Raw genomic sequence first — 13,827 nt, forward strand, 5'->3', positions numbered from 1 at the left:
ATTTTTGGCATTCCAAAATTACAATTTTTATGCAGTTAAAAAACTGGAGAGTCATTGGTTATTGTATAGGAAATTAAGTACAGAAAAATGTAAAAAAAATCCGGAGAACAGTTGACCCTGCAAGCTAGCCCTAGAACTTCCCGCTTTGTATAAAACCCTCGAGAAATCATCTACTGCGATTTTGAGCTCTTCGAGCTCAAAAACAAAACTTTTATGCTTTTTCGAGCTTAAAATTCTAGTGGTTGTTGAGAACTTTTTTGAAAATTTTTAATTGCAATATCTTCCGATCGAATCAATCGTTTTTGATGAGATTTGCACTATTTGACGAAGTTTTTCGAGCACAGAAATATTGTTAAAAATTAATGTACTATTATTTTTCACCTGTCTTTATGATTATTATTAAACAAAAAAAAAGTGTAAAAATATGTTTATATAAAGCATAACTGTTAAATTAATAAATAATAAAATTTAAGTATTGATATTAATTGAACGTGATTATGAAATGAATTCTTTATATTACTAAATATTAAATATTATGTTAAACGACTCATTATTCGTTATGATACAGTGAGAGTAGAGTTTGAAATGATGGCGATTGGTAGTTGCTATGAAAAGCAGTATCACTATATACATATACATGTACACAGCAGTGTTGTATGTATGTATCAGAGTTTCGCGATGCCGCTGCTTTTGTGATATAAATTATAATTAGCTCAGTCCCGTAATGCGCTATTGAATAAATAATAAAGAAGCAACAACGACGACGACATTCTCTCCATATACATGTGTCCATCTGACTAAAACTCTCAGTGATACGTCCCATGTCTGTCGCTATATATACAAAACTATAATATTTATAACTTTCATATCCAAATTTAAGTGTCTATTTGTGACATTTTTAAAACCACGAAAATACATTCATTATTCCATTGGGGTGTATAAACAAAATTAATTTAACGTGGGAACTTAAATAAATTACCAAAGAGAATCAGAGAATAGATACAATGTATATAAATTATCTAGCTTCGTAATCAGCTACATTAAGAGGGTAATAATCAAATATTTTGGTACTTAATATTCTCGTCGCGTCCCCTATATAATTTCCGCGGAAAATATACTCGACAGAGGAGTAAGCAGTGAGTTTATTCTCTTGCATTTCGCTGTGGTTTTCCCTTACTATTTCAATTTTTAGAGTAAAATTATTGTTATTCAAAGAAAACTCTTTGAGTTAAAAACTTTTCAATTCTGATTGGATTATACATTATAGACATACTATCCGAGAAATTGTTCATATAGTGCCTCCTTAGGGAACTCTGATTGGATTGGAAACCAAAAATACTGTAAAATTGAACCAATTGAAAATAATTTGGCTTAAATAAGAAAAAAAAATTGGTAATTCACAAACTTCACAAGATTATTCTGAAAAAAAAAATTAGGAAAACGGTTGACCCTAAAGGCCATCCCTGCAACTTCCCGCTACCTTCATACCTAAGTGCTCAACAATTCACTTATTTTTTAAGCTCTTCGAGCTCAAAAATATAACTTTCGTATAAGTTTGAGCTCTCCGAGCTCAAATAAATCGCTGTTCTGTGCTTTTGAGCTCTTCGAGCTCAAAAGGCTAATGGAAGTTTTATAGAACACTATTTTTTGAATTTTCAAACCGCAATAACTTTTGAATGAATTAACCGATTTTCTCGCGGTTTACGGCATTCAACGCAGTTTTTTGAGTTCTTTAAAAAATTTTTAAGCATAAACTGGTCAGACTGAAAATTTCATAGAAATTCTGAAAAAAACATTTTTTTTCAATTTTTTTCGACAACGATATCTCACGAACCAATCAACCGATTTTGACCGGGCTGGTAGCAATCGATGTGATTTTCTAAGGTTAAGAGCTGATTAGTTTTTGGAATTGATCGGTTCAGCCGTTTAAAAGATATTTCAAAAAAACGAATTTTTGGAAATTTTATTTTTGAGATTTCTCAAAATCGATCGACTCAAATTCTAAAACTTAGTATCAGAATTCTAGGGGCAAAGAAACTCTTCAGAACGCCGTTTATTTCGATCGAATCGGATGATCCGTTCAAAAGTTATGCGAGATTTACACACACACACACACACACACACACACACACACACACACATACACGGTGACGTCACTGCGGAAATAGTCAGGAAGGCTTCCTAGGACCTCAAAACGTCGAGATCTGATGAAAACTCGATTTTCGAAAAACGGGGTGAAAACAATAACTTCCCGATTTTTGAAAATTTACAATTTTCTTAGCGGGAAGTTAAAAAGTGTTTTTAATTATGTGGATGAAAAACAGGGCCCGAATCAAACATAAAATTCAGTTTTGACTTGATTTGTCTTAATTTCTTTTGAAGTCGTTGATTTGCTGACGTTTTTACTTCAGATTTTGACTTAAATTACTGTCATTTTAAATTTGATTTGTTTCATCTTAAATAAACAACTATAGTTATTGAGTCGAAATCTATGGTCATCTATTTGTCTTACTTTTTTTTTTTTTAGTTAAATTTGACAGAAGACTAATAACGAGAATAAGTAAATGTTTATAAGATAAAATAATTTTAAATTAATAATTTGAAATTTTTTTGTCAGCATAGAATTTGTGTATCTCTTTTCGCTGTCCCAGACTATAAGATGATCAATTGATACTACATTTTAACAAATGATTCTTAATGATCACCAAAGCGTTTACCATTAGAATACCCGTCTAAAAAATTGTCGATTATAACATTTATATTTTTATTTTATTCTCTCTTAAGGGATCATTCTGGTTCCGGTACTCGAAAAAAAGCAAATATTTATTATTTTTTTACATAGAAACTATTATAGATATTGATATAAATTTTATTCAGCTCAACACATAAACTCTTGAATGACTCAAGAAATATTTAACTTCTTTTTTTTATTTTTATATGAATAATCAACGGGTGAACGGAGTTCCTCCAGAAGTTGGTATGTCGCTGACGTAAATGATAACTTAATAACGGCTCATCTGAAACACTTACACCAAAATTATATACCTTCAATATATAAGTAATTATGGCAGGAACTACCAAGATTAAAATTTATTGATAAAAAACAAAATGGCTAAAATTATAACAAAAAAACTTAAAAATGAGGCTTTTTTCCCAGTTTTTAGTCCTAAAAAATAGTAAAAATCAAAATATTGATTTAGTTGTAGTTCGTGCCATATCTACTTTTATGCAGAATATGTGGTTTGAATTTCATTAATATTGGGTCAATGGTTTTGGAGATATCATTTACGTCAACTAGAAAAGTATAGTTCTGAGATAAACGCGTTTAAAATTCTTTTAATAAAAAAAAAATAAATAAATAAATAAATCTTACCTAAAGTCAATCAGAGATCCCAGCACCATGCAAAATTTATTCAGTCTGTTTAAAAATTTGATTTTCTTTCACTCAAAAATCCACATAAACCTCGTAAAATAATATAGTTACAGTGGTCCCATCACTTAGAAATTTGAACACAATACTTAAAGATATAGGGTAAATGTTCCAGTAGTTGACCGGACACCAGTAGTTGACCGCTTTCATAAAAAAGTCCAAAAACTATTATTAGCTGCATTTTTTATGACCCTGAAATTTATTTTTAACTATTGTTGAACTTATAATCATTACAATGAATAGGTATTCCAAATATTATTAAATTTTTAGAACATCGAAAATAATTCATGAAAATTTTTCAACGCATAATCTGACTAAAATCGGTCAATTACTATAGTAGAGTATCCGAGAGGCGACTACATGTTTTAGTTAATAAAAAAATTTCTATTAGGTTAATCTTGCCAAATTAAATTATGAAGTATTCTTTAATAGTTTCTTAACAAATCTTTTAATAAGATTTGACAAAAACAATCAAATAAATACCAATTCAACGACCAGTCAGATACTGGCACAATAAAACACCGTTGTACCATCAATAAATGACTTCGGTCATCTATTAGAACCTGCTATTTTTCAAAATACCAGTAGTTGACCGCATGCACAGTTGTAAGTTTTTAACCTATATAAAATAAAAATATAAATATGTTTACGTGATAATTTCATGTTTACATAAGTGTTGTTATTTAAAATAATTTATAATGATTAAATTATTAGTAATAAAGAAGTATTTATGCTTATTGTTTAATGTGTTTAAAATAAGATGATTGTTGAGTCAAGTTTAAATTTGTACACTGATAGAAGGATTTATTAGCTATTAATAATTTAATTTATTTAGGAGAAAAGAGTACATTTATTAATAGTTAATAAGTATTTATTTATATTTAATCAATATTTATTAACAGTTAATAGATATTTTGTTGAGTGAATTTGTGTTTCGCTTGCAATGTCATATGTTATGAAAATTGCTTATAAACAAAAATCATCTTCACAAATTATTTACATTAATTATATTATTTTATAATAACGTTTACTGTAACATACCAAATTTTATCACAGCTCATAATTATCTTTTATATTTTAAAATATTAAAAACATTAATTTATTTAGTGAATTGAATTATTATCATGTATTCCAGCTGTAGGGTTGTTAAAAGTGTTAAAAGAAAATTGCTATTTTTGCTTTTGATTTTAAATAAATATTTGTTAAAAGTTAACAAATATTCATTAAACATTAATGAATATTTATTAACAGTTAATAAATCGTATTTAATAAATAATTTATAAACTGTTAATAAATATTTATTAAACCCTATGATATTAACAAACATCATTAAATATAAACAAATCCTTCTATCAGTGTAACAAGTTTAAATATGAATTTTTTTGTTGATATTAGAAATATATAGACATAAATTTATAGTAATTAATAGTTTATTTTAAATAATAGTTATTATTTTTAATAATTGCATATGTGTGCCTCAAAAAAATGTTTTGCTTTTGTCATTATTGAATCGAAGTTTAATTTACTAATCTGTTACTTTTTTATTATTATTAGTTTTGTTCTAAACTAAACGAATTTTGTTTACTAATAATACAAATCTAATTTAAATAAATATGCATAAAAACATTATACATTAAACATAAAAAACTAATTAAAATTTACAAAATAACCAATGTTTGATAATCGGTCAACTACTGGAACACTCCGGTCAATTTACTGGTTCAAGCCGGTCAACTACTGGTGTTTTTATCTTACCTGCATTTAAATGTGAATTTATATGTAATTTTATGAATAATTCGAATAAATAACATCACTTATCAAAAACTTGAATATTTAAAGTTTAAATAAACTTAAATTTTTTTTTTTTTTTAGCGTATAATAATTAAATTACGATCAATTGAAATGCCAAAAATTCTTAATCGGTCAACTACTGGTAAATTTACCCTATGTACTTTCGAAAAATGTGAAAAAAAAATAATTTTTTTAAAAGTTACAAACCAGAATGAACCCTTATTATACGCAGGCATACGACTGCTTCTGTACGATGTTTTTCATTTTAGTTTTAACTTTTTATGCATTGTAATTAACAAAATTATGTTAAAATTAATTTTATTTTAACTTAATTGTAACTTTTTATTTTAACTTAAATCGATTTTAACTAAGCCAAAAAAAGTCAAATTTTATGAAAATTATTTTATGCTTATTATAGAAATAAACAAGCGGGTTGATTGACCGAATATTGACTTAAATTTTAAGTTATAATGAAGTTCTATTCACAACCTAGGGAAAAAATTAGACTAAAAAATTTGGAGTTTTGAGAGCTCCAATCTTTTAAATTATAACAAATTATTTTTTTATTCTCATGCATAGCTTGATATAACCATAACACAAAATTTTCTCACGGGATGAGAAAAAAGTCAGCTTTTCTAGTTTTTGTACTCAATCAAAAACATACATTTTTTTTGTGTGAGTGAAGTATAATGGAATGAATTGAAAGGGTAAGAGAAGAGCAATATAAGAGAAGTTTGAGAATAAGAAGAGGAGATAGAAGTTGTATATAGTTTGAGTTTAAGGTTGTAGATAAGGACTTGAAGAACTGGTATTCCGGACTCCCGTATGTACACTGTAACTCTTTAGACTCCCAGTCTCCCCGATCTCATCGCAGGTTGATATGCTGCTGGTAGTGATGCCGGAGTCGGAGCCGGTCTACAGTAGGCCTTCGTGGGGTAGAAGCCGCGAGGAACAAGGGGTTAACCCGTTGCATTATTTACCCGTTCATTATATATGAATAAATTTTCAAGTAATGCCGAGATAAAGCTGCCAAGTTTTCGGGTGCTTCTCTTCATCTCACTCGCAATCTTTCATGTGCCCTTGCACTTTCTCACCACGATTAATATTCATCAGCTCCTGTCACGCAATACCGTTATCCTCATCTTCTTCCAACAGAGTTTTCTTGAAGCACAAGATGGATATCATCCTTCGATTTATTATTCATCCTGTTACGTCTAAGAGTCAGCAAGGATTCAACGTTTGGTAAGTGCGTCATGAGATTCCTTTATCGTTTTTGTAGTATCTAAAGCAAATCCATTCTTAAGATGTACATTCAGATACAAATATGAATTCACCGGAGATAATGTTATTTTACATAATATTTAAGTTCGTTCAGAGTTCAATCAGTTACATAAAAAATTTCAAATAAAGTTTGTTTTTTTAACTTCCCGCTAAGAAAATTGAAAATTTTCAAAAATCGGGAAGTTATTGGTTTTACCCCGTTTTTCGAAAATCGAGTTTTCATCAGATCTCGACGTTTTGAGGTCCTAGGAAGCTTTCCTGACTATTCCCGCGAGGGTGTCACTATGTCTGTATGTATGTACGTGTGTGTGTGTGTGTGTGTGTGTGTGTGTGTGTGTGTGTGTGTGTGTGTGTGTGTGTGTGTGTTTAAGTATGTAAACCTCTTATAACTTTTGAACGGTTGAACCGATTTCATTGCGGTTGGTGCCATTCGAAAGGGCTTCGCCAAACTTAGATTTTCTGTTAATTTGAACCGATTTGGACCGATAGATTTTGAGAAATTTAGAGAAATCTAAAAAAAAGTAGGAAAAAAAATTTTTTCTTCTGAAGTGACATTGACGGGAGTTACTGCAAAATCCGCTCTTAGGTCATTTCTGCATCACATATAGAAGACTAGCTAAATTTGGAGTCTATAGGAGCTATGGTTTAGAAATTAAAAATTTTCATCGTTAATACCCACCCCCGCAACGCCCTGTGAGGTAAGCTATCGTAAAATTCGTTCATAGACTATTTCTACATCTCTTACAGAAGATTTCTACTAAATTTGAAGTCTATAGAAGCTATAGTTTGAAAACGGGAATTTTTTATTTTTAATGCCCCCGCAAACCCCTTTGGGGGAAGAATTTCTTTAAATACGTTCTTAGCTTACCTCTACATAGCAAAAGTAATATTTCTACCAAGTTTCACTTTTTTAGGTCCTATGGTTCCCGAAATTTCGTGATGAGTGACTATATAGTTAGGAATCCTTCGATGATTCTTCTAGTTGGTGGGTGGGTGGGTGGGAGTCAGCATGTGGGTGCGTGGGATTGTGTGAGTAGATTCATAGCTGAATGTAAAGGAACATAATCTGTCTAATATACCCCGTTGAAATCCATGAAAACAAAAGAATCAAGGAAAAATGCTTGTCTTTTGTTTTTATTAGCGGGACATATGTTCATAAAAGTAAAATAGCAATAAAAAAATGAAGGAACGATGGAATTCGAAAAATAGTTAAATAGTTAAATAGTTATTTAATATTTACCTTCGTGGCTAAAAAAATATAATCAAGAGCTTCATTAATAAATTTTTTCAATTGACTCCATGATAGTATTTGGGATTTTTTGGAAACACGACCTTTAAAGAAATTTTTGATTGAAGTTTTTAATTTGGCGTATTTATTACTATCAATGTCGTGATTAATGCTGATCATTGTTTTCAACATAGACCAGCGACTCCAGAGTGTACTAGGTGCCAATGTTTACATCAAATCCTCAAAGTATACTAACAAAACATTTTCATTGAGCGCATCTCCTGCGTTAGAATTTTTCCAATTAATAAAATAATTGTAGTAAGTACGGTATCTTTCAACTAATTTTAACGGTGCTAGATTTTTTGTAATTTCTTGAGCTTCTGCTTCAATATCACGTCGCACATTCAGCGCTTCAGCATTATCTGAATGATATTTCGAAAAAATCATTTTTGAAAAATTTTAATTTTAAGATTTCCCAAAATCTAGCTAATGGAATTAATTCAAATTTTCACAAAATTTAAGGGCAATGATATGCTGTGGATCGTCACTAATCTCGATCCGATCGGTTAAGCCGTTCAAAAATTATTAAAGATTTACACACACACACACACACGCGCGCGCACACACACCCACACACACACGCACACACACACACACACACACGCGCGCGCACACACACCCACACACACACGCACACACACACACATAGCCGCACGGACATAATCACGGGAATAATCAGGACAGTTTCCTAGGGCCTCAAAACGTGGAGATCCGTTAAAAACTCGATTTCGAAAATTTTTAATTTTCTTAGCCGGAAGTTAAAAAAAGTATTGAGACAAAGAAAAAAGTATTGGTTTCCTAGTCAATCCAATATTTTTCAATACTTTTTTCTTTGTCTCAATACTTTTTTTTATTCAGGGTTTATTACAATTACATGTGATCTGAGACATTTCTTACTTTACTGCCCTATAGATGTTCAATATACTTGAATATACAATATACTATTCTTGAATCAAGACATTCTTCGTATTTTTAAATATATAGTTTAAATATATTAATCTCATCTGAAAGTTCACTTAATTATCTTTAATTTAAGCTTTATTTATTTTTTATTTTGGTAAAATGGACGCTGCTTACAATTAATTATTTATTTATTCAGTGTGATCTAGTAAAAATTTTAAAAAAATAAAAAATTTCAGCAAGTTTTACTCAAAAGATCAACTAATTTTCTATTTATAAATCGATCAACAACTTTAAAACCGTGAAAATGAAAACGTATAACGTCCACGTGGTAATGAATAAACCAGCAGGTCGTCATTGAATGTGAAATGAAACCTTTTAAGTCATTTTTATTCTTTAAACCAATCAGAAATTTAGCTCGGTCAACGTCGAGTTAGATAAAACATAGACACGCTAGACGGCATCAGGAATGTGAACCACGAGCATGTACGGCCAATCAGCGGTTTTTCCTAGACCAACCTGTCATTCAGTCACCCAAGTAGAAAGACAGGAATAGCTTGTGGTTCCAGCTTCGGCATTATTCATTATGCAGTACCCAACACGCCGTCATCTGCCTGCCTACCACACGTCCCAATCCAAATTTACTCCTGTTCTTTGACTTCGACCCCCTTTCCACGTTCTACGTTTCCGAATATTTTTTTTTAAATCATTATCATTTTACATGATTCATTTATAAATAATCTGTTTAATATTTCTGCAAAAAATCACTGAACTCCTCTAAATAATAAAGAACAATTTTATAAAAGCTTGAAAATTAAAAAAAAAAAAATCACAAAATTTATTTATTAGAACAATGCCTAGTTTAAACCGCAATAAGATTGAAAATAATAAAATTAAAATACTCTAAATCTCTGGGATCTTCCACTCGATGTTTAAACATACGGTGAAGCTCCCATGCAGTTGGAACAGTCGCGACAAAAGTTGGGGAATTGAAAACTACTTTAAAGTAATTAGAGGATTGTCAAGCTCGGAGCCAGCCCTCTTTCACTTTAGACAGACTAAGAACGGGGGACATTGTCCATTACCATTAGGGTTCTCGAGTGGTTTCAATTGTATAAGGATCAAGAATTTTAAATGTATAAATATTCTTCAAAAAAATACATATATTTACACCTGAAAATTTTTTTTATTTACGAGTTATATTTATGTTACATACATAAGGGTGCATATCAAATCAAAGGCAAGTATGTTGTGCATGAAGAACCTTAAAGTGTTACAGATATCTATAGTTATTTATGAAGTATGTATAGCGTGTGAAAAACAAATAAACATATATCGTGTGTTTGTCTTTTGAATAATAGAATAAAAAGTATCTTCGAATTTTCCTTATGACCTTTACTCACGACTCTACGCCTTTTTGCACGCAAATTAGGTTTAATTAAGCATAAATGTTTAATGCGCCGTCGCGGTAACTGGAACTATGGTCGTACGGTTGAGTTGACAGTAAACGACTTATGCGGTCACTTTTCTATTGAGACTGATAATTTATTATAGTTTATAACTTGTCAGGAACTCAATGTCTGCTCAATTACGATCGGACTTACATTAATTATCGTTGTCATTATGTTTTTTTTCCCCGTTACGATTTAGATTATGCAAATGATAATGGTCATTAAAATCTATTGCGTTCAGATAGATTAATGCGATTAATGATTCAATGTACAGGAAATTAGAATTAGCGAATCTTACATTTCAATTATTATGAAATTCAAATCATTTAAATCCTGGGCTTAAAAAAAAGATAACGAATATTAAATGAATAATTTTATTTTAAAAATGTTTTTCCAAACTGAAATTTATTGCTTTTACTATTATTTATGTTTAATAATACTGTGTATTAATTTCAATTGTTTTAAAAATTATATCATAAAATTATTTTTTGGATTTTTTCTCATATTTTATTCTCAACGAATTTTTAATAATAATTTTTGAGATTTACTTCGTTACTTGACAATCACCAAAGTGAATCTTTATTTTTTACTCAAAATAAAAAAATTGGGGAATAGTTTTAAAAATATTATATAAAATAATAAATAATTGATTTTAACTATTTTCAACACTTTTTTTCTATGTAATAACATAAAATACCTAAATAAAAAAAAACTGTTAAAATATTAATTATTTGTTTTATCGACTTTGACAATATTATATTAATTTTTCATAACATTATATATGTTAAGAATTTAATTTTCAATCCCTAATAACTTTCTGAGATGATCGATAAAGGGTTTGATGTTTTTAAGAGCAGATAGCTGCATGATTAAACTTTAAAAACGCAAACTAAAAAGTTCTACTTTTGAAGATCAAAAAATTTTGCAATTACAAAAATTAAATTTTCAACTAATCAATATCGCGAACCAATTTTAACTAAATTTTATGCTAACTTTTAGTGTATCCTCTTACTTATAATACTATTTAAATAAAATATTAAACAATTTAATGTAACATAATTATAATCATAAAAGTACTTTCTTATTAACAAATTCAACAGATTCGAACCCTTTCCAAAATCTATCCATCATCAAAATCTCATGTGAAATAGATTAAATAATGCGATATATTATCCACGGTAGTAGTAGATAGACAAGCAGAAGCAGATTCAATATTATAAGCTTTGAAATTTTTAGAATTTTCAATTCGTCAGATTGAACGTGTACCTTTACCACTGATGGACGCAATAAAGCTGGAACTCTATTTTCACTGTACCATACAATGTAGTATATAGTAGTACCATACTAATACTATACCATTGTATATGGTACTATACGATACTATATCCTGTACTCATCCATAATCTCTCAGTGCATTTGAATGGTGAATTAGAGCGAGGCTTGATCGAGTGCGGAATCCGATTATCTTTCGGTAAAGACTAATGCATGCGTCGACATAAATCTTTTCATTTCCCTCAACTTGCAATTAATTAATTTTTCTAGTTTCATTTATTCTTATAACCAACAAAATACTTATCAATATTAATCCAATTTCATTTCTAATTTTTAGTTTTTAGTTGAGATAATAATAATAATAGTAAAACTGTATAATAAGTCGGATAACGATGAGGAGCTTTGTAGGTTTAATATAAGGTCATCTAGCGGTCGTATGAGCGCAGTCGCATTAGTTTGAAGTAACAGCGATGTACAGGACAATCAAAACCTGATGGGCCATGATTCGCTATGATAATGAACCATGAATTTATTATGAGGTGAGAGCGAGACTGGGGACTCCAACTCCTCGCTTCGCTCATGGCTCTCTGACGACCCGCAAATCATTCGCCACGCCCGTTATATCCGTTATTATCTAAAGCTATCTTTATCCTTTTTTGGCATTAAAATTAAAAATAAACTATGCGGTAAGGTTGCTAATTAATCATCATAATTATGATAATAATTGTTAATAAATGTATAGTTGAAGATGTAATAGTGGTTTTAATTTCCTATCATAGTAGTATAATGAAATATTTGAACAATTATTTTCAATCTTCATGAGTAATATACTACTGCGGTTGTTATTATGAAAATTAATTCTTTGAATGTAATACTTTTTTACGGAAATCAGCGCTAAGAATGCAAACTAGGAATATTGTTATGAATACACGGCGCAAAAAGAAAAAAAACTACTTGATTCAAGACGAATATTCTTGATCCAAAAAATTATTTTCATTCAAGAATTTTTTATCTTAAAACTCGTTTTCTTAGCTTAAGAAACTCTAAAAGTTCGATCAAAAGTATATTATCTTCGTGAGATAGATAAAATTCTGTTATGTCCAGATTGGACAAAAACGAATTTAATTTATTTTGGTCCTGGTGAGTTATCACCACTAGACCGGGAACCCATAAGACTAGAGGGACAGGATTTATTAATAAAAATTATTATTTATTTTATTTAATATATATTGAACATAAACTAGATTGATACAAATTTTACTTAATTGTAAATTAACATTCAAATTTTACATTGGAGAATTACAAAAGATAGACATTACCTGAAGTTGTTTCATCGACAATTAATTATTTTAATCACTATTTATTCTTTGATTTTTAATTTACTTTATTTGGTTCAAAATTTAATTTGCTCAATGAATTTACTTTTGTTTACGCAATTTATTACTATTACACTGTATTCTTTTTTTATAAATAATCAACATATTAAAGAAAGGATTTCTCGACGGGAGTCTCTGGTGAGACTCCTGCACGAGAGTACCTCCTAGCCGAGGACTTAGAATTCGACTACCCTACTACTCTCTAGACTGATTAGAACTGGACTGCTGGACAAGGACGAGTTCATGCGAGGATCTCTGGGCCTCGAAAAACTTGGGCATTCCCAAAATTACTATTTAGGGGGAAAACAGTACCCAGTTAGTTGCCTAGGCTTCTTTTCCTTAGCTTCTACCCTCTCTTCCGGGTTTTTCCGAAGATGTTCGCTTGAACTCCCCTCTTCGGGCCCAGAGGGCACGCTATCCCTCTCTTTCTAACTTATAGACTATATATGCATCTATGAATCGGTGTACACGTAAACACATTTACATGCACACATCAATACACATATACACACTTTCCTTATCTTAAACTAAATCATTTATCTTTATATTTGTAATTTTTAACTAATTTATATATTTATTTAATTAATAATAGTTAACTTAATTATTCAAGTAAATTATTTTAATTTAACAATTATTTCAACTTAATAATTATTTTAAGTAAGTTATTTCATTATTTAATCATTTGCGTAATTTGTTCATTATTATTTAAAATATTATTTTATCTTAATAGTTATTTTACATGAATGATTCATTGTTATTTGAATAAAATTATTTATTATCTAATCTTTATTTTATTTTTTGAGTTTTTATTTTCTTTATATTCTTCTAAATTTATCTTATTCAAAAATTATTTTAAAACTTTCCCAAGCCTGGTCTGTGACGCTATTCAACTGAGGGCAATAAAACTACCTTTATATTTGTGTACTTAGGATTTTTTTTTATCTCTAGACACACTGAGAACAGGCCATGTTCGGGAAAATTTTTGAAAGACCGGACGAGACACTTAATGTTTTTCTCATTTAATGTTTCTTGAATTTT

At 29.6% G+C, this 13,827-nt stretch overlaps 1 long non-coding RNA gene across 1 annotated transcript; it reads left to right on the forward strand.

Annotated features, from left to right (window-relative positions):
• Positions 1-2,075: 2,075 nt before the first annotated feature.
• On the forward strand, positions 2,076-13,321 carry LOC123263754. The gene is made up of 3 exons (XR_006509216.1): positions 2,076-2,086; positions 9,038-9,040; positions 13,005-13,321. It is a non-coding gene; the product is annotated as an uncharacterized LOC123263754 (long non-coding RNA).
• The last annotated feature ends 506 nt before the right edge of the window (positions 13,322-13,827 follow it).

Source organism: Cotesia glomerata, linkage group LG4 (assembly GCF_020080835.1).
Source record: "Cotesia glomerata isolate CgM1 linkage group LG4, MPM_Cglom_v2.3, whole genome shotgun sequence".
In the NCBI taxonomy this organism is placed as follows: Eukaryota; Metazoa; Arthropoda; class Insecta; order Hymenoptera; family Braconidae; genus Cotesia; species Cotesia glomerata.